A 27,989-nucleotide genomic window follows, 5' to 3' on the forward strand; every position below is an offset into this window, starting at 1 on the left:
TTCGAATTATGAACAGTTCTCCAACAATGCACAAAAGATAAATGCATGACCTTAAGGAGTAGAACTGAATAAACTAGGGATAGTTTTGCTGTTGGTTTGTTTGCAATTCTGTCATTGATTGATTGTCCTTCTGTATATCTTTGGGGGGAAATCAATGTTTTTCTTTAAGAAAGGTCGCCTTTGGAGAAAAGAGAATACATGTACTGAATATTTTCCTACTTCATATCTGTGTCTAATGGGCAGTACCAGCAATGCCAATTCAACAGTGTCTTTTGGGAGGGGGAAGGGCAGGATAGCTTTCCAATGGGAAATTTAGTCATTGTTTCAGGGAAGCTTTTAAATCATACTAGGGAAGGCAATGGGCTTTGAAATGACTTGCATGAAGCCTTTGTTTCAAATATTTCATTTCAATTAATATGCTCTGAAATCTAAATTATCCAGGGACTTTTCATTGTAGTTCAATAATATATTTACATTTTAAAAGTATCATAAGTAAGTAAGAAATAAATCTGAGAAATGGCCATCTATGTATTATGGGAAATTAGCCTATGCCAAATATTTTCAATGGAAATTCTAAATAACCTTACAAAATCAGGATGAAAAGAAAGTTGAACTTGTAGGTTGTTTGCTTGGCATCTCAAATTTTAAGCTAGTTTATATGAAATTTTTATTGTTATCTTCTCCGTTACATGCAAACGGGTTAGACATAATGTCCATATAAAAATAAAGATTGTCCATATATAAAATATAGGATGCCTTTATAAGGGCATCCTCCTTAACTTTTCAAATAGGGAAAATGTTTTGAAAAATAAAAAGGGTAAGAGAGTGCATATTCAAATTTTGGGTGTAAGAGTGGGTGCCAGATTCAGATTTTCAACTGCCTGTATTTACTCAGATGGTCTAAAGTGGAAATTGAATCAAGTTCAGCTAAAGATAATCATAGAACTCTGAATGAATGAGAAGTTTCCTCTTATAAGGATTTCTGAATATGTAGAGGTTGGTGACAATAGACATTTTAATATAATTACATTCTACAGCTGAATAGAATTACAGTTTTTAGTGTCATCATCCACACAGTATGATTTTCAAAGATCTGTACAAGACAATTCTGTATCTTAAGCCTAGAATCTATACACTATGAAAGTCATTATCATAACTTTTAGGTTATGCTGCACCCCAGGGCAACAATTTTTGAACTAAGGTACCTCAAATGGGTTAAATTACAGAATGTGTCCAAAATCTAGGAGCCATGATTCTCAAAATTTAGGAAAGTTGTGGTTACTTGAGTGTTACTGGCTGCTGTTGTGCTGCTGCTATGGTGCCATGATGTTCATCTTTATCATGGAGCTCTTAACAAAGCAAGAACTTTAAAGAACTTTAAAGTGCATGAAAAAAATTCATGGATATTTTTATTATTTTATGTGGCACACAGGCATCCAATATTGTTCAGGAACTCAAGGCACATAGATAATATTCCAACCTACATTTCTCCATAACAACCCTGTGTTATAGGATGAGCTGAAAATCAGCACTAAGCTGTTACAACTGCAGATGGAGCAGAAACTGGATTTCTCTGGAATCAATCAAATTAATTATATCTTAATCCTTGCTCATCCTATTTCATTTTTCAACTGCTTTCTACTCTGAAGCTGAGCATAGACCAACCTATCCTTTGGCAGCCAGAGATCAGGTAGACTAGCCCGCAACCTAGTTCTTAGGATATCATATGATCCTATTTTTAAACTTTTCTGGACAACTTCCAACAACTCAGTGGACAATCTGGCAGGGATTTTAAACTATTCTGAGGTGAGAATGGCAATCAGGAATTATTGCAAGAACTGCAATATGAGACAACATGAATTTATATATACAAAGATTCTCTATTGAATTATAACCAAAGAGGAGTATATGACTGTATGTACAAGTGTCTGAAAAGCAAAACTTCTTCAATAATTTCCATTGATATACCAGGAAGAATGGGAAAAGACGTTTGTTACCCACTTCATCCCCACTAAAGTTAGGAGATATGCAATAATATTGTTCCTTCAATGCTCCCAGTGAAGTTGCTAATGTTACTCATTTTTCAACAGAATTCCTTGAGTCATTTGAACTCCCTGGATGGCTGCCACCTAATCTGGAACTGAAGATAGGATCTCTCATCATTTTAATGAGCAAATTTAATCTTTCAAGACTTTGCAATGGAATGCAAATGATTGTGGAAGAAATCTACAAGAACTCATTGCACTCATTTTTCCAAAAGTTACACTCAATTTCTAAGAAGGTGACAATGTCTCTTTTCGGTTCCCACTTTGATCTCACTTTACATAAAGTGCAAGGACAAATTGCCCATGGAGAATTGCTGATGTATCTAGAGAAACCAGTATTCCAGCATGGTCAGCTATATGTCACTTTAAGTGAAGACATAAGAAGTGAAAATGTTAGAGCATCCTTAAAGAATGGCAAAACAATTAGAAATATAATCAAAGTTTCCTGGGTTAAACAAAAACATCTATATTTGACTTGCTACACATCTTTTTTTCTTTAATAAAATGTTTTCTTCTTTAATTTTAAAACCAAAACCTTAGCAAATTACCCATAGTTATTCTGTTTCTCTGTTTAGATAAAAAATATCTCTGAAATGATGAACCAATAAGTCATAGATTTCCTAGTTCCACTTAAAATCATCTGAACGACATCTGAATGCTTATGTCAGATCCTCCATCTTCGGTTTGATGCTGTCATCAAAAGATTGGGGGGGAGGCATGAGGGGGAACCAAATGGGCAATAATTAAACTTGTATGCATTCTGGTGTGGTAATTTGGGAGTGGGAATGAGAGCTGAAGAAAAGAAAGGCACTGTGGGATCAATTCGTGCCAAGGCATCTTCAAGGCCATTTGCCTTGAGTGTGGAAAGTTACCAGACAAAAACATCTCAGAGTTCCCAAAACATCCAGGCATATTGGCTGTGTTTGGGCAGGTCATGTGGAGGAAAGAAACTGAGGGAAATAGTCTGTCTTTTTATGCAGGAACTTAGATTCCATCTGATTTTATTGCAACCAGCATCTCTTAGTAAAATTGCCAACCAAATGGAGTCGAGGGTTCTTCTTCCCCAGTTATCAGACTGGGACAGGTCTGACAGCTAGTTACAATTTATGCATCCACGTGAATTGTTCTGTAAGATGAACAGGACTATAAAATCTAGATTAATACTAGATGGGGGCAGAGGAGGGTTCTTGATATTTTTTTAAAAAAATTGCCCAGTACTGCTATCCAACATCAGCTAGATGTTGGGGCCCAGTAGTCTATCTAAGATTAAACATTTATATTTTTTTTAATGAAAGAGGCAAAGAGATAAAAAACATACTTCATGAATGCCATGTGATTTTTTTTCCTGCAGGAAATCCATTTTTGTTATACTCATAAATAGAGACCAAAATAGCATTCATAATGAAATGCTTTCATAATCATGTTAGTGTTTTCATGAAGATAAGTAAATCACTGTTTTTTTAATTTTATACGTAAGAATTTTTTTATTTGAAGTTATTTCAGATTACTGAAGGACAACTGAATAGATATGGATGGCTGTTATATGGGAAGTTACTTCCTGCCATTGAAGAATAATTAATTTAAGTGCAATTAAGCACAGCTTGTTCATATATTTTGTGCACAAGGCATGCATGGTCCCCTATTACACAATATGCATATTTCATGCTTCAACTTGAGAATCAAAAGAATTTCTTTGGTTAACATCAGATGTAGCATACCTAGATAAGCCATGGCAAGAATAGAGTATTTCCAATATAAAATCCATTCTAAATATGCTATCCTCCATTTGTCTTATTATTGAAGAAGATAAGCTTTATGTGAAATATATATAGAAAGTATTCTGTTTGTAGTGGATTGGCCCAGATTTTCTAATATAAATGGCAGGCATCCAAAAAAAGTTAAATAAAATAAAATATACATTTTGGATATCTTCATTCATAATGTAGAAGTTCCAGTTTCTAATATATTGAATATTTAGCTGAAATATGTTAATCACTTCTAGAGATTATCTGTCAGAGTCTGAAAATGTTTAAAGAGTGTTGTGGCCCAGCAGGAGCCGTTGGAGCTGCCGATGGACTCCGATAGCGAGGGACCCTATGAGTCGACTCTGGAAGATGTGGAGGACCCTGGGCAGGGTTCAGACTCAGAACAGGGACCAGAGAGGCTGGTTTGCCACCAGGAGGTGCCTGAGGCATGGAGCAGTGGTGAAGATCAAAGGGAGTTTGTCCCTGATGTCAGGCATTAGAGCAGTGGTGAAGATCAAAGGGAGTTTGTCCCTGACGCCAGGCAGAGGAGGGCGGAGAAACGAAGGCAACAATTACAGAGACAGACTCATAGGAGATAATCAAGCCCAGGTGGTTGTGGTTTGGCTCCTCCCAAGAGAGTATATAAGACTTTGGGAGGAAACCTTTTGCAGGACACAACCATTCATACCAAGCTGGAGAAGCTCTTGTGTATATTGTATTTCTTATCTGTGGGAGTCTGGGTTGCTGCCAATGTCTTGCCTGTGTGTAATTACTGTGAATAAAGTGTGGCTAACAGTAAACTTGTGTCAGCGTTACTCACCGGACGGAAGGGGGTCAGAACAAAAGAGTACTGTATATAAGAAATTAATAAGAAAAATCCATTTAACCAAGAAAAAATGTGTCTCTTTCATAGATCTTCCCTTCTCTTTCCTCCTGTCTTCCCTTCCCTTTTCTCCTGCCTTCCCTTCCCTTCCTTCCTTCTCAGGCATAAGAAATTGTGGTTCACTTCATTTCTCATTCCATGGAACACCACTCATATATAGCTGTTACATTTTATACAGCTATACAGGAGGGGCCATCCTGTTGGTAGAATTTCTTCTTCCAAATTCAATCTTCCAGCAATCTTCAATTGCAGGATAGTGTGCACTGTTATAGATATTTTTGAATGACAGCTCTGTCAACTAAAGTTAGCATATCTGAATAGACAAAGATGGCTAGACCAGAGGTGGTATTCAGCAGGTTCTGACCAGTTCTGGAGAACCAGTAGTAGAAATTTTGAGTAGTTCGGAGAATTGGTAAATACCACTTCTGACTGGCCCCACCCCCATCTCTGCCTCTCAAGTCCCAGCTGATCGGGAGGAAATGGGGATTTTGCAGTATCCTTCCCCTGCCATGCCCACCAAGCCACACCACACCCACCAAGCCATGCCCACAGAACCGGTAGTAAAAAAAATTGAATCCCACCACTGGCCTAGACTTGTAGTTCAACAACTTCTAGAGAAGCATCTTCTATCTTAAGATGTAGCTATAGTCTAACTATGTAGTTAACTCTATAAAGTAGGTTGATATTCTTAGCTGTTACTATTTAAATTGTTAGCTGCAGATGTCTTTGCATTAAAAAAACTACTGTATATTTATTATTGTTCATCCATGTATAACTATGAAATGGAAACAAACCCATTAATACCTTATATTAAGGCAAAACTCTATTTGCTTACACATTATTATGTGCTCTTATATATTTTCCTCTCTCTTACAACAAATGTGCTCAGTATGGACCACATAGGCCATAAACACAGCAACCAAGATCAAGATCAGATTATTTAATGCCATACCGATTGCCATCTATGCTAGTGAAACCTGGAAATTTACAAGAATTATTCATAAGATCAACATCTTCTAACAATGTTGCTTCTGAAGGATTCTTTGTATCTCACATCAGGACCATGTTACAAACAAGGAAATTCTGCAAAGAAGCAATTCCCAAAGAGACTCTGAGATAGTAACAGCACAAAGAATGTGCTTTGCTGGACATGTGCTCCATATGAGTGAGCAATGCCCAACAAAGACTGCAATCCATTGGATGGCACCAGAATAAAGTCAAAGAAAACATTTCAGGAAGAAATGAAAAACATCAATCTTAAATGGAAGAATGTAGAAACTGTAGGTGTGGACTGAGAACTGTGGAGTACTCTTGTAGCAGTGGTGAGATATGACCAGTACGTCCCGGTATGGGTGTACCAGTGCTTGCTGGGAGCACCAAGTATCGTTCCGGTATGGTGCTCCGGAGGGCCCACCCGCCCTCCCTCCTTACCTGTATTTGAGCCGATCGGGGCTTTTGCGTATATGCACGGAGCGTACGACGCCTGCGCAACACTCCACCAAGTGGCTGGACCATCGTGGGTGATAAGTGGTGGACGCCTGGCCCCGTTGCAGCATACCAGTTGCAATTGGATTCGGAACCCAGCACTGGTTTGTAGCCAATGTGCTTAACATAAGACATGATGATGATGATATATTTGCCTCAGTTGCTTTTAATGAACCATATTAATTAGAAAAAAAATCACATACAGATACCTTTCTAATTTGAGCGTAGTTGTATGGCAGTGAAGAAATTATGTAGTTCTTATTTCAAAGTGAACATGGTGCTTTTTTCATTTTTCATTTCAGCATATTCAATTTCTATTTTTCTTTAATCTAATAAACTTTGGATTTTGTTTGTATCCAAACTTTTCATCAAGCCTGCTGTCTTAGGAGAGCTTGCAAATGATCATGATGATATATTCTGCCACTTATTTATTTTTAGCTTTGCTTAAAATATTTCTAGATTAAATATTGGTTAGTTTAATTCAACCCAGTGGCTTCCTAGTCTTCAGAATAAATTAAAATAATGGCTTCAGCCCCAACCATTATGCCAATTAATCTATTTTATATTGTTTTAAGATATTCCTGAATATTTATGTACAGTACTCTGGCTTGCTTTTTACTGTTTTGCATAAAGTTGAATACAATGAACAAAGTTGGAAAGTTATTCAGCTAAAAAAACTTTGAAACTACTGGCAGTAAAAGAAAGACAGACAGTCAGCATAATTACACGATGTTAGTTCATGATTCTGTCTCTCATTAACTTGTTCTGCATATCGTGAGCATTTCAATCATTTGGATTAAAAATGTAACATTAACATTAAAGCATTATTCCACAAATGCTTCATTAAAAAAGCATTTTCCTTTCTTATAACTTAGAAATGATATCTGTATAATTTATTATTAGATATAGAGTGTTAAGTGGTAGTGTGGAGTGAGGAAAGGTCACTTGGAAATGATGAATGATTCCCTTACTCCAGTTCAAAGCTTCGAAGGAAAGCCTTAGGCGATGGAAACTTCTGGGGAAACAAAAATCAGAAATTACTGGTAAGTTCAGGCTTATAAAATATCTATAATGTAAAGACTTGTTTTTTGAATAATCATTACAGAGACTATAACAATCAAAACAAATCCATTTACTGTAAGATAAATTTAGTTTATAGCAGTTTTGTCTAGTGGTTAAGACATCTGGCCAGAGGCAGGGAGACTATGACTTCCAGTCCCATCTTTGGCACAAAGCCAGAAAGATAACATTTAATCCTTTGTCCCAGTTCTAGGAAAGAGACAATAGCAAAAACAATTCCTGGAAAATCTTGCTAAGAAAACTGCAGGGACTTGTGAGTCAGTCTCCAAGAATCAGTCATGACTGAACAGCAGAAAAAATATCTTAGATCTGGCTCAAAACATGGACTCAAAAGAATTCATAAATGAGTGGGGAAGAAATATCAAATGAGATGCCAGAAAATTAAGTTCAGTTCAAGGCAACTGTCAAATTTGTCTCCTAACACAACTCTACTTGCAGCTTGATAACAAAAACAAAGGGAGTGGGGAGGAGAATGCTTGGAATGTATTGGTAGCTGGGAGGGAGGTGAGGAATTTATGTGAGCAGTTTGCAACCTGAAAAGATCCTGATACTTCAAGGCCATGTCTTCCAAAGACTGTTTTCCCAAAATAAAAAGAATGTGTTGGATTGGTGGACAATGGATAATGGGCATTCCAAATGGGGAAAGGGGAAAATTAACTATGCTGTTTTTCACTAGCTTCACTTCTTCTGTACCTGTATCAACCCATCAGTAAAGTTATACTCTTGGTAAAGTAATGTCCCAGAAGTTTCTTTTGCTGAATATGCCAAGGGACAGTTGACATTGGCCTCTCATCCTCAATCATTTCATTGATGATTTGGATAAAATTATTGGAGGAATCCTTTCTAGTATTATTTTAATCCTTTTGTGTTTCGGGGTCAATCTTCTGATTGGTTGCATTCTCTTTCCTTTGAGATATTTTGTTCTGTTTTCATTCTTTTTTTAAAGTTTAAGCCACTCAAAGTTATTGTAGAATTGGGCAGCCTCAAAATTAAAATATTATATTATTAAACTGAACTTAATTTTCAGATAAAACAAAATTGAGCAACATAGTTAGCACAGTAGAAGAGAAAATTAGCTTAACTATTTGGAGAAATTGATTGAAAGTAAAATAATGAAACTGATCAGAGACACATGTGAAGTGGGCAATTAGGCAAACAAAAACCAAATAGATATAGGATGGGAGTAGGTACTTGCAAAAAAAAATGTTAGAATACTTATTACATGCTAATTAAATATGAGCTACTATAGTTGCAAAGAAGGTAAATGCTTCCAAATCTTGGGAAATAATCATCATTTTCTATTCTGTTTTGGTCAAGTCCCACCTCTGGACCTCATGTACAATTCTTGATAACTTTTTTTAAAGGAGTCAGTAAAAAAGAATGTCAGTGAAAGGCCACAGTGAGATCATTCGAAACTAAATTCTAAGCAAGAAGAGGGAGTAAAGATCATTGAAAGATCTGACTATGTTTAGAGAAAAGAGAACTGAAGGGTAACCAAATACCTGAAATGTACCTTGTGGAATATTAAGACTGGTTGCCTTTTGTTTCAGGTTGTGGGCCATAGAATGATCGATTTATAGTACATGAAAAGAGAATCTAAGTGAACATTAAAGAAATTCGCTAACACTAAGAATCATTTGACAGTGAAACCAATTGTCCAGAGACATGATGAGCCATTTATTGGATAAGTTTAGGTGGAAACTGGGCAGCATTTCCCTAAGACAATTTAATATAGATTCTTGCTTTGGGCAGGAGGTTGGGCATGGTAAATTAAATGGGCTCTTCCAGGTTTATGATGTGTGAAGACATTCTGTCTCTAATTCCCCAAATGTCTCCTGAACTTATCTTTCCCTTCCCACTGCCACTAGTAATGTTGCAAACACACTCCTTAGGTGAGACTAGTTAGAAAGATCTATAATTATAATAATTCATATTTGTCATCTTTCCTGACCCAGTCTTAAATGGTGATAATATCTATCCTTATTGCAATTGTCCATTCCCTGATTTTATTCATTTTTGTTTAGTGTACCATTTTATCCTTTAGCTTAACCTATGACAATTATAATTATTGTGAATGGGATACTATCCCAGTTTTTTTTAAAATTCATCTGTAGGAAAATAACACAATTTCAGAATCAGGATAATACTTTATAACCAACAAGCACAATTTATCTTTCATTTCATTTCAACCTTTCATAGCTGAAAGGTTTCTGAAAGAGGTCATGGTTTGCTGTAATGTTGGTGAAATGTATTTTCCCCAGTCTAATGCAGCCTAGTTGGTCTCTAACCAATATAATGATAGGGGCTATATATTGCACTTGTGTCGGAAGCATTGAAATGCTTCTGGGTTGAAAGGATTAGCTGGTGACATCACAATTGCCTGGGGAATGTCCAGTTGTTGCTGGCAAGAGTTGGAGTGAAGGACAAGAGCTCACAGCAGTACATGGGTCTTGAACTCAGGCTTGCTAACCTCCATTTTAGCATCCTAACCACACAAGCCATCATGCTCTGGGGCTACAGCTAACTGTTATGCCTCAAAAGAATGACACTTATGTTACAAAAATAAGAAAGAATGCAGGGGTGCTGGTTGAGTCAACCTGTTTCTTACTGACCTTATCCTCAGATTGTTCATTGTGATATCAAAGTGTAATGAGGATTCTTGCTGAATATGTGTAGGCTATCCTTGTAATCTCACTGTGAGTACATTCACTAGGCTTTCTCATTGAAGATATTACTAAATAATGTTTGAACATGGATGGATGCCAACAGATGATGCTGGTAATGCCAGTGATGTGATCACACACTTAATCACATAAGCTCTCTCTCCTTCCCTCCCCCCCTCTGTTTTTCTTTTCATACCATCTAAATCACACAGCACCTAATGATGGCAGGGAGCTTTATTGGCTAGTCCCTTGCAGTTACCGGTACATGTTCATTATTTACTTCTACATGCTAAATTGGATCTCAGGCCATGATCCAAGGAATCTCAATGCAGCAGCTTGGCTGGAAAATGGATGGAAAACTGTCTGAGAATTCTATATAGGCAGGTGGCGTTTTTAAATATATTATGTTCAGAAATCTTTTATCAAAGATGTTTTCATTTTCTCCTTAATGTAGGTTGCAATACAATTGTTCCCACTGCAATTTAATTCTGTGAATATCTTTCCTTGCAAAAAAAAAAAAAAAGAGGAACCTGTGGTGTTCTGAAAATACATTGTGATATTTCATATTCACTGATGTGGCTTAGTAATAGCTGTAATAGTAATAGTTTACTATTTATAAATCATACACCACATGCATATTTTCAGACTTATATTTTATAAGTGCAGTATTTCATTACAATAAAAAAGGAAAGGAATAATCAAGATAGGAACTTCTATTGTCTTCCTTCAATATTATTAGAAAAAGAATTCTGTCAATTATGATACATCCTTGTATGTCACAAAGATTAAATTACAGCATTTTGCTATTTATCCACACTGAGCTATTTTGTTCTGTTCATTTCATACCTATGGGACAAAAGTTCTCTTATTTCTCCGTGTTTGACTTCCAGCAGTGGTTTTAAGCATGCTTCAAACTGATTATCAAAAGTAGCGAGGTCCTCACCCCTTCACATTGTATTGAATGAGTAATGCAATGACATAAAATAAACTGACCTATCAACTGCATCTCAGTTATAGAAATACACTGGATGTCTCTAAACCAGTCATTTTCTCATGGAGCAGCCTACCTCTAAAGGTTTAAGCTCAAAAGAAGAATGGGAAGAAGGAAATTTAACTAATTGTCTAACATTTATAAATAGTCACAATCTACAAGGTGGCAAACAGTACATCACAATGCCAGGTACAAAAGAGTTGGGCCTTTCAACCATCAAGTCTAACTATTCACATATGAAAAAATCCAAATTAAAGCATTCCAGATGTTTGTTTTTCTAGCCTTGATCTGAACATATTCAGTGAATGGAAATATAGCACATGTATAATTAGTTTAACTGTTTTTTTGTTAAGAAGATTTATAATATTTTAGCAGCATCTACCTTCTTACAGTATGGAACAAAAGAGAAATAATTTGATATACTTTTATGTGATTTTTTTTCAGGTATTTTAAGAGTTAGTCCCATTCCCATCACTACCACTACAACACTATTGATTTTTCTCAGGGGTAAATGTACCAGCTCCTTTGATTATTTTTATAAACTTTAGTTTCAAGACCTCAACATTCTGTTTGCCTTCTTTGAAACCATTCCAATTTCTTACATCCTGCTTTAAATGTGTTAAAACTGGAGCAAAGCAAAAAAAATATGCAACCTAAACCATATGTTTTCACACATATGTATACATTCATATTTGGTTGGAATCAATCACCAGAAGTCAATTTGGTTCCTGGTCACTGATATGCTACCATACCAAGGGCACTCACAGACGAGTAAAGCCGGGTGGGAGGCTGATGACTAAGAATATGATGACAGTGCAACACAAACTCTGCTCTTTGAACACCTACATGTCATATCACTATGGAAGTAACAAAAAGGCATCATAATCCATATGTTATTACATTGGCATTATTGTAACTATTTGTGGCTGAGAAACGTACTTCAACAGTGCCTCTATATTTGATACACTTAGTCTTCTCTTCAGCATATTTGAGTATCTTCCTTTGAATGTTTTGTTTTCTTCCCAACAGATTTAAGCCTGCAGAGTACATTCCAATTATATTATCATAGCCATATCTGGGACAACTTTATGATCTTATGGATTTTGTCAAGTTGAATTAGGCTTTCATCTAGAATTATTTAGTTAATTTCCTTACTCAGTCAAATCTGTGCTAAAGGAAGTGCATTTGTTGGTGACTTGTGCAAAATGTTTCCATTCTTTCCAAAAAGTAGATGTGTCTGCCTCAGTCTGAAACCTGTACAATGTCTCACTTTTTATTTTTAAAAAACCCTGATCAAAACTAACAAATTCTTTTAGGTTAAGTCCACAAGGCAGAAATTCTTGCAGCATGTAATAATATCTCATTTTGACCTTTCCCAATCAATTTGTTCACCAGATAATCTAATAAAGAAACATTTTATGACAGATACTAACAAGTACATTTTTAAAGAATGTATTTATCGCTGGCCTTTTCTGATCTTTTATATTCATGTTTCCATCCTGTTATAAAAGCAATGGCACAGTATGTTAGGTATAGTTTTATGTATTGAATAGGCACAGAAATCTAATCCAACACAGAGAATTTGTATGAATGTTATCATTAAATCTTTTCTTTTAGATGTACTAAGGGCATATGTATGCATTTCTTTTGGTTTTCTATACTGAAATTCTGATCTATCCTGTAATAGCAAACATGGTTGGGTTATTTACAATATTCTATTCAACTATATTTAGAAAAGTGACCTTTACTGCAAAAATGATTTGCAGAAAAATATAAATAGAATATATCTGGCAGATATTAACAATTGTTTCATCACCTTGTTGAAATTGATAGAATACCATATATATTTCATACTCTATACTGATACACATTGTAAAAATACCACTTCTCAGAGGAATTAAGAATACATTACCAAAAGACAGGTCAGAATTCAATCAACAAGTTTTGATATTTGTACATTTCAGATAAAAACAAAGTGTTCTAAAATTACTTTGGTAATCTGATTTTATTTCAGCTAAAGTAACACTGAAATGGTCAAGGAATAATGTCTTTAAATTTGCTAGCAATTTTTATAGAAAGAGCCAGTTTGCTGTAGAGTAGCAATGTTAGACTAGGAGACTGTGAATTCTATTTCTCCCTTAGTTCTTCAGGTGATTTTGGACCAGTCTCAGCCCAATCCACTCATAGGGTTGTTGTCAGTGGTGTGCTTCAACCAATCCAACAACCAGTTCACTGAGCACATGCCAAATGGGTGCTTCATGTGCGCGCAGTGGGTTTAAACAAAGCTAAACAACTTATCTTCTATTGTAGCCCAAGTGAGTAAGACAGCTGAGGTGCAGCAATCTGCTCTGCCACACCCATCAGCTGGGATAAAAAAAGAGAGGCCCACCTGAAAGTCAAAGCGAACCAGTTCACTCTCATTTGATCTTCAGAGCTACTGGTTCATCCAAACCGGTTCAAACTGGTAGAATCCCACTTCTGGTTGTTGTGGAGAAAATAAGGGGTAGGGCTATTAAATGAACATGGAACCTTGTGATGCCTTTCAGATAAACTTCCTTTGTATGACCTTGTAATCGTTTAATTCAGGGTAGAGCTGGGGAGACTAGATGGAACTGAACATTTACTGGCCTGATGTCCTTCCTGACACCATGCAGAGATTGCAGCAGATTATTTTTTTTTGCACTGTAGGAGAGAAACAACCACCACTGCCAAAGATACAACATGGGCAAGGTATCATGACCTGTAGAATTCATGAATAGAGAATGTAGAATTCAATTTAATCTTTGCTCAAATTTTAAAAGCTCAGCTCTTGAATTTACTTTATTCAAGATGACAAATACCTTGGCAGTGGAGCATTCCTGCTCAAGAAAATATTAATTGAATCCTTTTCCTCTCTTTGTCTCTCTCTCTCTCTGTGTCTCCTTTCTCTGTAATCAACATAGCAGAAATAATAAATATAGTTTATTGGTATTTATAGACAATGGAAAAAGCTAGTCAGTGGAACAAAGAATTTCTCAAGCTTCCATGAATGAGCCTTTGCTTATAGTACTGATAATTACTACATTACTTAGTCCAATGTTGTTCTTAGCATTATCTTCATATTCACTGGTGATCAAAAAGCAGTACTTCCTTTTTCTCCATATTATTTTCTCTGTCCCTCTCTTTGTTATTGTCCATTTTACACTTGGCTCCCAACATCAAGGCCAGTTTTATTCTGGAATGCAAATTTCATGTTATTTTATTTGTTTGTTTGTTTGTTTGTTTATTTATTTATTTAATTTGTCAACAAGTACAAGGAAACAAGTATAAAAACACATAAAAATGACACAAATAAATGGATATAAATAAGCAAAACATAGCCATAAACACATAAAAAGAGTACATATAAATGGCACAGTAGGACAGGGACAATAGGCACGCTGGTGCACTTATGCATGCCCATTATGTTATGATAAGCAACAGTTTACCCTGACTTATCAGTGCTTGGGAATAGCACAGTTGTGTAACCATGATGTAGTTGGTTATTTCCACTCTTGACAAATTATCATGAAAGAAGGAAAAGTATCTAAATGTTGGCTAAATCCCAGATTCATTTTACTTATGCTTATGACAAATTTCATTTGAAGCAATGAGACTATCAGCAAATGGCAACAACAACATAAACAACAAGAAAAAGAACACTTGAATCTTGGACTTATCTTTCAATCTTTAACCTTATGTACTGGTTAAATCAAAAACAAAATTTGAATAAGGCTAGCTTGGTCTTCAGCTATGTACTACAAATAACATGTTCTTGGTACCTATTAATAACCAGATTAAAACAATGTGTCTAGTTAAAACCAGCAATGAAATCTCAAAGTACTTTCATGTATGAAATGACCCCTAAATTATTTTCAACAAATTTACAAGCCAATATATCATATACTTTAGGACATCCATTCAATGTCTTTAAAAAGATTGCACAGTTATAGTTTTTAAATTATTTTATTCTATTAATAACACAGAAGCAAACTGCATAAACATAATTTATCATAACATCTAGTGCTTATTAATATAGAATAGACTTTATCAGGAAATTAAACAAAAAAAGTAGAGTTCATCTATTCATTTATTTGAGGTCAGATTTCATTACTGAAATATTAAACTACTTTTTATACTAAATGGTTTGAACCATGTGAATTATGTAAGATTGCCTTTTGGATATTTGTTATGTTTAATGAAGAAATAACATAGCTTAAATACATTTAAATGTTCCTTCTAGGATCAGGGCCTTAATGAGGCAAAGGAGCTTGTGTGGATAAATGAAATTGTGGGCTAAGTCATTGGACATCATGAAAAACAAAAATAAAGAGTGATAAGCTGTTAGAGGAGAACAGCTATTTTGAGATTAATTTTGATATTAATTAATTAAAGATTTGGAAGAGATGAACATTAGAGACCAAAATGAACAAATAGTCAAAAATGTCATTGAATTTGCTAAATCTGTAGCAGTGGCACCCAACATATGGGTCACCAGGAACCATTCCGTGAGAATGTTTTTTTCTGTGTACCAGAGAAGGTGTGGTTTTGTCTTCTGCCTGCAACTTATTCACTTGTTTGTAAGTCTTGGTTTCTGGCATGCCACGAACTGTGACATTCCCTGAAGCAGGGGTTGGGAACCCCTGATCTATAGCACCACTGGAAAAACACTTGGTACAGTAAAAAAAATCCCTATAAATAATTGATTTAATTTAAAAATGATGGCCAACAAAGAATATTGGAAATTTCACTAGTAAACTAGAGTACCATAAGAAAATGTATCCAAGAAAAAATGTATGAGTTTGACATGAAGTTTGTGAAAAAGGCAATTGAAAGATAGATAGAAAGATAGAAAGACCTGCATGTGGATTATATAACAAATGAAAGTATACAATATCATCAAGAGACTAAAAGAATTGAAATGCAAATGGGCTGGTCACATAGCAAGAAGAACTGATGGCAGGTGGACCAAGGCAGTCATAGAAAAAAGCATCCACAAAAGAGACCTAAAACAAGATGGCTTGATGACATCAGCAAGTATTGGTAAAAGAAAGCTCAACCATATAGGTCCGTGATGGTGAACCTATGGCACGCATGCCACAGGTGTCACATGGAGCCAATGCGAGGCATTGCCCTGTCAGCTCCAGCACACATGCACACACTGGCCAGCTGATTTTTTGTGGTTTTTTGCTCTCCGGAGGATTCCCTGAAGCCTCCAAAGGGTGAAAAACAGCCCAATACAAACTGAAAATGAGGAGAGAGTTGCCTGCATGGGAAAAAGACAAGCAGCAGGGAAAGAAGAAAAGAGGCTTCTTTCCCTTTCACTGGCTGCTCTGTTTCCCTCCCCCCATCTCCCGTGCTATTAAAGGAATCCTGCCTGATCACTGGAATCCAATTCTTTCCTTGCCACTTGTCTTTCTCTTGTGCTAGCAGCTTTCTCCTCATTTCCCTTTGGATTCTAGCGATCAGGCAGGATCCCTTTAATAGCACGGGGGAGGTGGGAAACAGAGCAGCCAGCAAAAGGGAAAGAAGCCTCTTTTCTTCTTTCCTTGCCACTTGTCTTTCCCTCATGCTAGCAGCTCCCTTCCTCATTTGTCTATTGACTGTAGTGCCCAGGATCCTCTTTGATAGGGGAGGGGGATTTAGCAACTGGACTCACACCTGCTGGAGTAAAAAGGGACCAGTCTTTATACAGGAGAATGATAAGGGAAGGTTTTGTGATGCAGGAGCACACTTGAGCATCCCTCACCCCCCACCCCGGTCTCTGCCCATTTGTGGCAGAGCAACTTCTCCCCTCGCTGGGTGTTAGCCAAGGGGAAGCAGCAGGGAGTGGCAGGAAAGCCTTGCGCAAAAATGTGCAGTCCAAGGAGGTGGGGGGGCATTAAGTTATATGGGTGGGCACTCAAGTGCGTGTGATAGCATGCACACATGTGTTTTTGGCACCCAAGGTGAAAAGGGTTCGTCATCACTGATATAGGTTGAAAACATGAAGAGGTATTGATTCTGCAGTAGATAGACAATGGCTAAAAGTGGTGGTGGTGGTGGTGGTGGTGGTGGTGGTGGTGGTGGTGGTGGTGGTGATGATGAAATGGATTTAGAAGACAAGGAATTGACTCAACACCTATTACAGCTGCCATTGAAAATTCACCAAAATAAAATGAAAACTAATATATAATGAATATATAGTATGTTTTATAAGATTAGGAAACATTTTAAAAAAAAAGAGATTTTGAGACTGTTTCCTGAAGGTTCTTTTTTCTAATATCTTAATGTTAATTAAGATGGTGTTGATATGCATTATATGACCTCTTTTATACTTCAGTGTAATAAAAATCGGTGTGTGGGTGGGTGGGTGTGCACATGTATGTATTATAATCTTAGAGAAGGACATTTATCTTACAATTTGACTAAAATATTACAATGAAATGTAATGAAGGGAACTCTTGTTTCATTTCTCATGAAATTGCCTATTGTTGTTTCTTTGATTCACATCATTAGTAGAGGAAGTAACAAACACTGGATAGGAAAATTCTGTCTTCTGTCAAGCACTTAATTTTTCTCTCTTTAAATTGATCCAGTTTTAGAATATGGTACATTGAGTTATGTAGAAACTGATTGGCATTAGTTATTCTCAATAGATGCTTTGACCTGGACAGAAAAGGTTTTAATATCTTATTTTCTGAATGTTAGAACTGCTTGTTTACTATAGCCAAAACATTTTATGGAAGCATAATTAATAAATGCTGCACTAATTATTGATCAACCATATAATATGTTAGGGTGGCACTGTAACATAAATACTTGGCTAAATGATTAATAGTTTTCAAAGGTTCATAAATTTCTTGATTATGTTGTTCCCTGTTGTGTACCGACATTGACTTAATCACATTGATTTTATTTCAGCCATAGGCTACTCTTTGGGGATTGGAATTAATAGCCTTTTAAGTGTACATGCTAGCATATATTGAATTAGTTAAACTAACATATTTCTTCAACTGCTAGTCAGGGGTATAAAGTATTCAGTTGGAATAAATACGGATGTGATAGTGAAATTCCAGCTTCAAGAAATCAGCACATAGGAAACCCATATGAATGAATTCCCTCAGGAGTTGTCCTTTTCAATTACCCTTGTGGGTGATGGTCACTTGTTTCAACAGTAATATGAATCATTCTCAGCCAGAAAGCATGGAATATGTCAGCACAAGTAAAGGTTAATAATTGGTATTCTCCCATTGTAGGCCCTTGCTTTGCAAATTATTACTACAGCTTTTAAGGTAGACATTATGAGCCATGCAAGATAGCCCAGGTCAGGAATCAGACAATGCAAGAACTACAGAAATGCTATTTGATTTCCTGTAGGGTATGATATTGAAATCTTGCCAGAGTTTTTTTCCTTCCAATATTAAACTGATCAAGGTAAGGTCATGTTTGAGTTTCTCTCTTACGGTTCTCATTTTCCAAGATTGAACTGTCTTTTGCCTTGCTTTGACTATATTGCATTGACTACATACCTTGTACAATGTGGTCTGCACATCCCTTTACAGAAGTAGCACTCTAATTATACAGGCAATATATCTATAAGCTGTTTGGGGTTGGGTGGTTTCTAGCTATATAGTTAAATTTTGATGAAAATTTTTACTAGACAGATAATCTAGATTATAGTCACTGACCAGAAAATCAAGCAATCAGCTTTATAAAAAGAATAAAAGAACAAAGTGCAGTAAGCCATGATATAGGAAAGAAAGTACAAAACCTTATCTAGAAAAGATAAGAAAAATGCCTAAAGCCTTAAAACATTTCTAAGATAATAGCAAGAATGCATGCAGCACTATTCACATATAGTAGGATATCAGATTAATAAAGATATTTTAAGAGTAAGGGGGCAGACCTGGCATGTATCACTGAAACCTGGCTGGGCCAGGAGGGAGGAGTCCCCCTCACGGAAATGTGCCCAGAAGGATTTCGGGTGCTCCATCAGCTGCGACTCCAGAAAAGGGGTGGGGGAGTGGCAGTCATCATCCGAAGGTCATTAGTTCCTCGTAGGATCCCTGCTCCGGAGCTTGTCGGGTGTGAGTCCCTCCTGGTGAAGTTGGACCTTGGGGGTGAAGTGGACTTGTTGTTAACGTACCTACCTCCCAACAGCGTTACAACAGCCCTCCCCGTGCTCCTCGAGTCAGTAGCCGAACTGGCGATTGAGTTCCCCAGGCTTATTGTGCTGGGGGATTTCAACCTGCTTCACTTGGCGAATGCTCTGATGGGGCGCAGGAGTTCATGGCTTCCATGACAGCCATGGACTTGACCCAAGTAATTCGGGGTCCGACTCACTCAGCGGGTCACACGCTTGACCTCGTATTTCTCTCAGAGCAGTGGAGACGTGATCTAGATTTGCAGGGCATTAAGACCTTGCCCTTGTCATGGTCTGATCACTTCCTACTGAGGCTTGACTTTCGGAAACCAATCCCCCACTGTAGGGAGGGGAACCGATTAGGTGGTTCTGCCCCAGGCGCCTGATGGACCCTATGGGATTTCAGACGGCGCTTGGAGAAATACCTGACACTCTCGTCCACAGTCCGGCAGAGTTCCTGGTCGCTGCCTGGAGTACGGCAGCGGAGGAGGCTCTGAACCAGATTGCGCCTTTATGACCTCTCCACGGCAGTGGATCCAGGAGAGCTCCTTGGTTCACTGAGGAACTCTGGGAGATGAAGCACCAAAAGAGATGCCTAGAGCGCCACTGGAGGGCTAGTAACTCCGAATCTGACCGAACACTGATGAAAGCCTATATCAGGACCTATCTCGTGGTGATACGGGTGGCAAGATGTGTGCATTTTTCCGCTCTTATTGCATCCGCAGAATCGTGCCCAGCCGCCCTGTTTAGAATAGCCCACTCCTTCTTGAAAGGGAGGGACACGGACGACCCTTTACAGGGTAGAGCTGAGGAATTTGTCCAGTTTCTGTCGGATAAAATCGCTCGGATTCGGACGGACCTAGACTCCAATTGCACGGTACCAGCCTAGGTACCGGGGGAAGGTCTTGAGCGGATTTTATGGAGCGAGTTTCAACTTGTCGCTCCTGAGGAAGTGGACAAAGCCATGGGAGCGGTGAGTGCCTCCACCTGTATACTGGACCCGTGCCCCTCCTGGCTGGTCTCGGCCAGCAGAAAGGTGACATGTGGCTGGCTCCAGAGGATAGTTAACACCTCTCTTTGGGAGGGATCCTTCCCGCACCCCTTAAAGGATGTGGTGGTGAGACCCCTCCTTAAGAAACCTTCTCTGGAACCAGCCATTTTGAACAACTATCGTACAGTCTCCAATCTCCCTTTCGTAGGGAAGGTTGTTCAGAAGGTGGTGGCCTTTCAACTCTGACGAACCTTGGATGAAGCAGATTATCTGGATCCCTTTCAGTTGGGTTTCAGGCCTGGTTATGGCACGGAAACTGCTTTGGTTGCGCTGATTGATGATCTCTGGCGAGCCAGGGATAGCGGACACTCCTCTATCCTGGTGCTTCTTGACCTCTCAGCGGCCTTCGATACCATCAACCATGGTATCCTTCTGCGACGGTTATGGGAGGTGGGAGTGGGAGGCACCATTTTACGGTGGTTCTCCTCCTACCTCTCGGACAGGTTGCAGTCGGTGTTGGTTGGAGGGCAGAGATCGACCCCAAGGCCCCTCAATTATGGGGTGCCGCAGGGGTCGGTCCTGTCCCCCTCCTGTTTAACATCTACATGAAGCCGCTGGGTGAGATCATTCACTGGCACGGGATTAAATACCATCAATATGCGGATGATACACAGCTGTATCTGTCTGCCCCGTGCCAGCTCAGCGAAGCAGTAGAAGTGATGTGCCAGTGCCTGGAGGCTGTCAGGGTCTGGATGGGAGCGAACAAGCTTGCACTCAATCCCAACAAGACCGAGTGGCTATTGATGCTCCCTCCCAAAGATGGTCCAGTCGTTCCACCTCTTAGCCTGGGGGGCGAAGTTATACACCCCTCAGAAAGGGTTCGCAATTTGGGAGTCCTCCTGGATCCACAGCTGACGTTGGAACATCATCTGTCGGCTGTGACCAGGGGGGCCTTTGCCCAGGTTCGCCTGGTGCACCAGTTGCGACCATATCTGGACCGGGAGGCCCTTCGGATGGTCACTCATGCCCTTGTCACCTCAAGACTGGATTACTGTAACACACTCTACATGGGGCTGCCCCTGAAGAGTGTTCGAAGACTGCAGCTGGTCCAGAATGCAGCCGTGCGAGCGATAGTGGGGGTGCCTAGGTACACCCACATTACACCTATCCTCCGCAAGCTGCACTGGCTTCCCATTGGTCTCCGGACACACTTCAAGGTGCTAGTCGTTACTTTTATAGCCCTACATGGTTTAGGACCTGGCTACCTGAGAGACCGCCTCCTGCCATTTACCTCCCAGAGACCAATTAGATCTCACAGATTAGGCCTCTTCCGGATTCCATCTGCCGGTCAATGTCGGCTGGCGACTCCCTGGGGGAGGGCCTTCTCTGTAGCTGCTCTGGCCCTATGGAACGATCTCCCCATGGAGATCCGGACCCTTACTACTCTTCCGGCCTTCCGCAAAGCGATTAAGACCTGGCTGTTCCGGCAGGCCTGGGGCTGTTGAGTTATCCAACCCCACTCTAAACTGTATGTATGTTGGGAAATTTTAATGTTTGTTCTTTTAACTTTTATATGTCCCCCACCCTTTTTTTTCTGTAAGTCGCCCAGAGTCCCTTGGGAGTGGGTGGCATACAAATCCTAATAAAACCTAAAAAACCTAATCACTTGAACACCTTCAGCACTGATAAAATTACCATCAATCAATAGCAAAAGACAGCTTTACTTGGAAAAGTTTACATTCTGCAACAAAATCTCTAACACATTAGAAAACTGCCGAGCTGCCGGTGCTCATGCAGCCTGAAAAGCTGCTCTTTTTAGTAGCTCCAGCCCTGAGATTGCATTACACTGTTTGGACAGCATATATCAGCTGTCTGACAGATTGATAACCCTCTCCTCGGGTGAAGAGGAAATGGGAGAGCTGCTGAGCTTGGGGAGAGCTCCATTAACCTCTCCAGGAGATAATTCTGGGGTGTGGAAGGTGTGAGCCCCCCTGTAACTCGGCAAACTCTGCGCCCGGGACTCATTCTGCTTTTCCGCAGAAACGAAGGCTCACGATCATCCCTGCTCAATGTTTGATTTACATCTGAGCAAAAAGCAGGCAGAGCAGATACCAGAGAATTTACAACTGTAGGTATATGTAAACTTTAACTCCATTTTCTAGAAATTCCTTCTATTAAAACTAATGAGACAGAAGATAAAATGGCGCTGGAGTCTTGAAGGCGGGGCCGAATCATAATTTAACAAACTACTACAGAGCTTAAAATCACTTAAAACAGTATTGATTTATTAGCAAGCTACAAGAGTAATAATTGGAGTACACCTATGGAATTTGTATGGGATGCAAGCAAAGCGTATATGAGAGGAGTATTGATAAATATAAATAAATCACATAGACATAAACAAGGGGCAAAATGAACAGAGTTGGAGGAGGAAATTAAGAGGAAAGAGCTGGAGTTAACAATGAATCCAGGCGACACAAAGGTCAAGGAAGCAATCACCATATTAAAATCCCAATTTGATATGTTGATCTCTGACCAGGTAGCCACCAGTTTGTTATACGCAAAACATAATACTTTTTGTAATGCAAATAAACCTGGCATATCAGATTAGGAAAAAAAAGAAAATTCGAAATATATCTAAATTGATCTACAAAGGGAAGGAGGTGTTTCAACAGGATGAGATTCAAAAGGCATTTCGGGAATTTTTTACAGGGTTGTATAAGGGGGATTACAAAATTAATGGTTTAGATATAGACAAATACTTAGATAAAGAAAAAATACCCTTAGTTAAAGAAGAACACAGGCAAAAATTGAATCAACCAATAACCTCGGGGGAAATCTTACAGGTAATTAAACAGTTGAAGTCAGGGAAGGCACCAGGCACAGACGGCTTGACAGCGGCTTACTATAAAAACTTACAGTTGGAAATGGTAGAACCTCTTAGAGAATTGTTTAATAAGATTCAAATGGAAGGTAAGGTACCTCCTTCATGGAAGACAGCCTTCATATCCTTGATACCCAAAGAAGATCAAGATACTACCCAACCAAAAACTATAGACCTATTTCACTACTTAATGTAGACTACAAAATTTTTACTAAAATACTAGCAAATAGGTTAATGTTGGTTATCCAACAATTGATACACGCTGATCAAACAGGTTTTATACAAGGGAGACGGATGAAAAGTAATGTTAGATTAATTATTAATGCATTAGAATACACGGGAAAGAACAATCAAATCCCTGCTGCGTTCATATTTCTGGATGCTGAGAAAGCCTTTGATTGAGTTAATTGGCAATTTCTGCTGAAGATACTGCAAAAACTGCAGAGAGGAGATTGATTGTTTTTTACAATCAATCAAAGCAATATATCAACAGCAAACAGCTCAAATTATAATCAATGGAAGTTTAACAGACTCTTTTCAAATTGGAAAGGGTACAAGACAGGGCTGTCCTTTGTCCCCACTATTGTTTATTATAACTTTGGAAGTATTATTGAATAAAATACAAGGCTTGGAGGGCTTAAAAGGAATTAAGGTTAGACAACAAGAATATAGAGTGCAGGCTTTTGCGGATGATTTGGTCATAATAATGGAACAACTGCAGGAATCCAGTATGGTTTTAATGAATACGATTAATCAATATGGTCAAGTGTCTGGTTTTAAAATAAACTTAGGGAAAACGAAAATATTAGCCATAAATATGAATACTAAAGAAAAGGAGGAATTAGGAGGAATGTTAGGATGTGAGGTAATCAAAAAGGTTAAATATCTTGGAGTTAATATCTCAATCTAAAATGGGAAATTATACAAGTATAATTATGAACCACTCTGGCATAGTATACAGATAGAGATGAAAAAATGGGAGAAGTTACACTTATCTTTGCTGGGAAGAATCGCGGCAGTGAAAATGAATATCTTACCAAAAATTTTATTTCTTTTCCAAATGTTACCTATACTTTAAAAAGATGCGAATCTTTTAGAATGGCAGAAGGGTATCAGTAAATTTGTATGGGCAAAAAAGAAGCCGAGAGTAAAGCTGAAAATAATGCAAGATATACGCGAGAAGGGAGGCTTGAAACTACCCAATTTAAAATTATATTATGATGCAGTGGTATTGTCTGTAACTAGTGATTGGATCAATTTAACTAATGATAGGATTCTGAACCTTGAGGGATATGATCTGGTATATGGTTGGCATGCTTACCTGTTATTTAACAAAAAACTGGATAAAAACTTTAAAAGTCATATTTTAAGAAATGCTTTACTGCGGGTCTGGAAAAAATATCAACATAAATTAAATGATAAGATACCTATGTGGGCAATTCCCAGACATGCAATTGAAAATATAAATATAGCACAAAAACAGGATAGAATTACTTATAGACAGCTTCTTATTTTGAAAGGAGGGGCACCACAATTAAAATCCTTAGAGGTACTAAAAGAGGAAAAGACAGTTCAAACATGGTTCCAATAGGGGCAATTACAGGCCAGGTGGGGAATAGATCAAAAAATTGGTTTTGTCAAAGTTGAGGACAACTTATTTAAACAAATAAGAGATCAAAGTTTAATGCATATAAAGAGGATATATAATGTATTAATACAGATAGATTCGGAAACAGAGTTAGTTAAAGATTGTATGGTAAAGTGGGCTCAAAATATTGAAGAACCAATAATGTTGCATACATGGGAAAAAATTTGGGTAAGAAATGTGAAATTTACACAAGCTCAAAACCTGAGAGAAAATTTTTACAAGATGTTCTATAGATGGCATTTAGATCCTAAAAAGCTGGCTTTTATGTATCCGAATTTACAACCCAAATGTTGGAGATGTGGTTCTCTCGATGCTACATATTTCCATATATGGTGGACTTGCCAAAAGGTTAAGGCATTTTGGATAAAAATTTCGTGGATTATGCAAAATATCTTCAAAAGAAGGATAAAGTTTACTCCTCAGTTATTTTTGCTAGGTATAAATACTGACTTTACAGCGGTAGAGACGAACTTGATTCTGCACTTAATAACGGCAGCAAGACTGTTGGTGGCGCAATACTGGAAGAAGGAAGACCTGCCTACAACTCAAGAATGGACATTGAAAGTTACAAATTTAGCCGAGATGGCTAAAATATCGGCATATCTTAAAGATCACTCAAATGAGAGATATAAACGAGACTGGAAAAAATGGATTGACTATATACAAAATAAATATGGGACTAAGAAATTTCAGTTAGCCTATGCTTAAGATCAGGAATGATTTAAATTGTTTAAAGTTAGCTTAGCAAGAAGAAGCTAAAATCATTGTAGAGATGTTATTAATTTTTTTATTTCTTTTTTCTCAATAGATTTTAGACTGTTTGTTAAAAATCTATACTGTGTACAGGTTCTGGGAAGTCGGGGGGGAAGGAGGTGGGGGATCGGGGGGAGGGTGAGGGAGGGAGGGACATATATTAGGTTAGACACGATGTGTTAGATTTCAATGTAATGTGACTCCACATGTATACTGTATACTAATTTCTCATTAAAAATATGATAAGCCAAGTACATTAACATACAGTGGAAATACACCAAGGGGAGGAGGATTAGGAAAGAAGAAAGATGGGTAGAGAGGGATGGGAGTGAGGGTGGGGGGTGGAGGCGAGAAGGAAGGGGGGAGTGGATCTGGAGAGAGGAGTGGTAGAGGGTGAGGGGAAGTAGGGTAGAGGAGGATGATGGAGGGAAGATAGAAAGTTGGAGGGTGGTGGAAGAAAGAGGTGTATGTGGAATGGAAGAGGTATATTGGGCTTTCATTTTCTGGGGCATTGTTGACAAGAGGAATTGATGCAATTATTGTTTAATACTGTATGGTGTATACATGTGAGTGTATGAAAATGAAAATAAAATATATATGTCAAAAAAAATAGGAAAAAAAAGAGTAATAATTGGAATAAGCGGTTTGTTTGGACTTAATAATTTGGTGGAAGATAAGCTTAATTGAAGGTTAAAAATGGCTTCAAAACAAGTTAAAACAACAACGGCCTCGAAGAGTGCTGGCAGCTCTTCAGCCCCGACAAATAAATTACAGTCATTACTACCCGCCCCCTCCTGCTGCTGGAGAAGCTTTAACCCAAGAGGTGCTGCAAAGAGTTTTAAATGATGCTCTAAAAGACCATGCAGCTGCTTTAGAACTTAAAATACAGGAAAAGGTTTCTGCTGCCTTCAAGGAGGTCTCAGAGGAGATTTTGGAGATTAAAGAGTTAATTCAGATTCGCAACCAAGAGATCAGAGAAGATATTGTGGAAAGCTTTAAAGGCTTGTCTGGCTACGTATCTTTAGTGGATGATAAACTGGAAGAAATTAATGAGTCTAATGTTAATTTAGCAAATAAAATGGAGGAAGTCCAAAACAAGGTTCACGATGCAGAAACTGAAATCACAATGCTATAATATAGGCAGATGGAACTTGCTGTAAGAATAAGAGGCCTTAAAGAGAATAATCAAGAAAGCCTGAAGGAGATTCTTTCAGAAGCCTTTGATCAATTAGTAGGTCAACCAAGAAGGGACTATGACTGGCAAATAGACAAAATATACTGTGTTAACTCATGGATTGCCAGACAGAAACAACTCCCAAGAGACATTGTAGTCTACTTTGCCACAAGGAATATGAGGAACCTGATACTACAAGAGTCCTATAAAACCAAGTTGCAGATTGTGGGCCAGGAGGTGATAGTTTTGAAGGAAATCCCACCCCAAATTCTGAGATCCAGAAAAGACTATGCATTCCTAGTGGACAAACTCAAAAACCGCCAGCTACAATACAGATGGGAAGCCCCAGCTGGATTAGTGGTCAAAGACACAGTTTTAACTCAGTTTGGAAGGCCAGAGATTTTTACAGCAACGTACTAAAGGCTGGTTATCCCTCATCTCCAGGATCTAGAGAAAGGTAGCAAGAAGGAGAGGCCAGACAGCAAGATACCCAAGGATCATTGGAGGTGGCCTGAGTTTTGAATCCTCTGGCGGAGTTATAAGGAGCCAAGGAGCAAAGACAAACCTGAGCGGCTACCAGACGTAAGGAACAAGAACTAAAGATGCAACAAGCCCACCAACAAGCCCAGCAACAGTTCAAGAAGCCATAAATATTAGCTCAAAAGCGGTGGGAGGAGCCAGGCCAAAAATCAAATTACAGGATTTCCAGGTGGCTCTTAAAAAGCTTCAGGGAGCTAAAGATGACAATTAAATTTTTAACTTGGAATGTCAATGGCTTAAATTCACCACAAAAAAAAAAAAAAACCTTTACTTGAAACAATTCAAAAATGATGTAATTTTCCTGCAAGAAACACATATTAGAACAAATGACCAGAAATATTTGATGAATACCAAGACTTGGACAACATTTTGTGGCCTCCCCCTCAGAGAAGAAAAATGGTATAGTTATATACCTAAGAAAGGACATGAAGGCTGAACTAATTGAAGCAGACTCTCAAGGAAAATATATTGCAATAGAACTATTATTAGAAGGGAAAAAGATACTCTTAATGGGAGTATATGCCCCTAATCAACAACAAGAAAAATTCTACAAGGTGCTCCATACCAAGTTAATACAATGGGTCTATAGATCCTGCATATTAATGGGTGACTGGAATGGAGTTTTGGATATCAAGAAAGATAAGAAGGGTCTTTTGCAAAATATCCAAACACATGAGAAAGACTTTCTTCGATATGATGGATGATTTGGAGCTAAGAGATATTTGGCGAGAAAGGAATGCTAAAGAACAGGACTTTACATTATTTTCTGATAGACATCAATCTTTTTCTAGGATTGACTTTATACTAACTACAAATTATTTGCTTTCTAAGGTAAAGAAGATGAAGATATGTTCCAGAGCCTTAACAGATCATAACCCAGTCTAGATGGAATTGGAATATGGGAAGGAATCTAGAAGGTGTTGGAGGTTAAATGAAAATTTATTTAGATATGAGAAAAATGTCA

This window comes from Thamnophis sirtalis, unplaced genomic scaffold, assembly GCF_051295495.1.
Source record: "Thamnophis sirtalis isolate CommonGarterSnake01/CBP01778 unplaced genomic scaffold, rThaSir2_p1.2 scaffold_12, whole genome shotgun sequence".
NCBI lineage: Eukaryota > Metazoa > Chordata > Lepidosauria > Squamata > Natricidae > Thamnophis > Thamnophis sirtalis.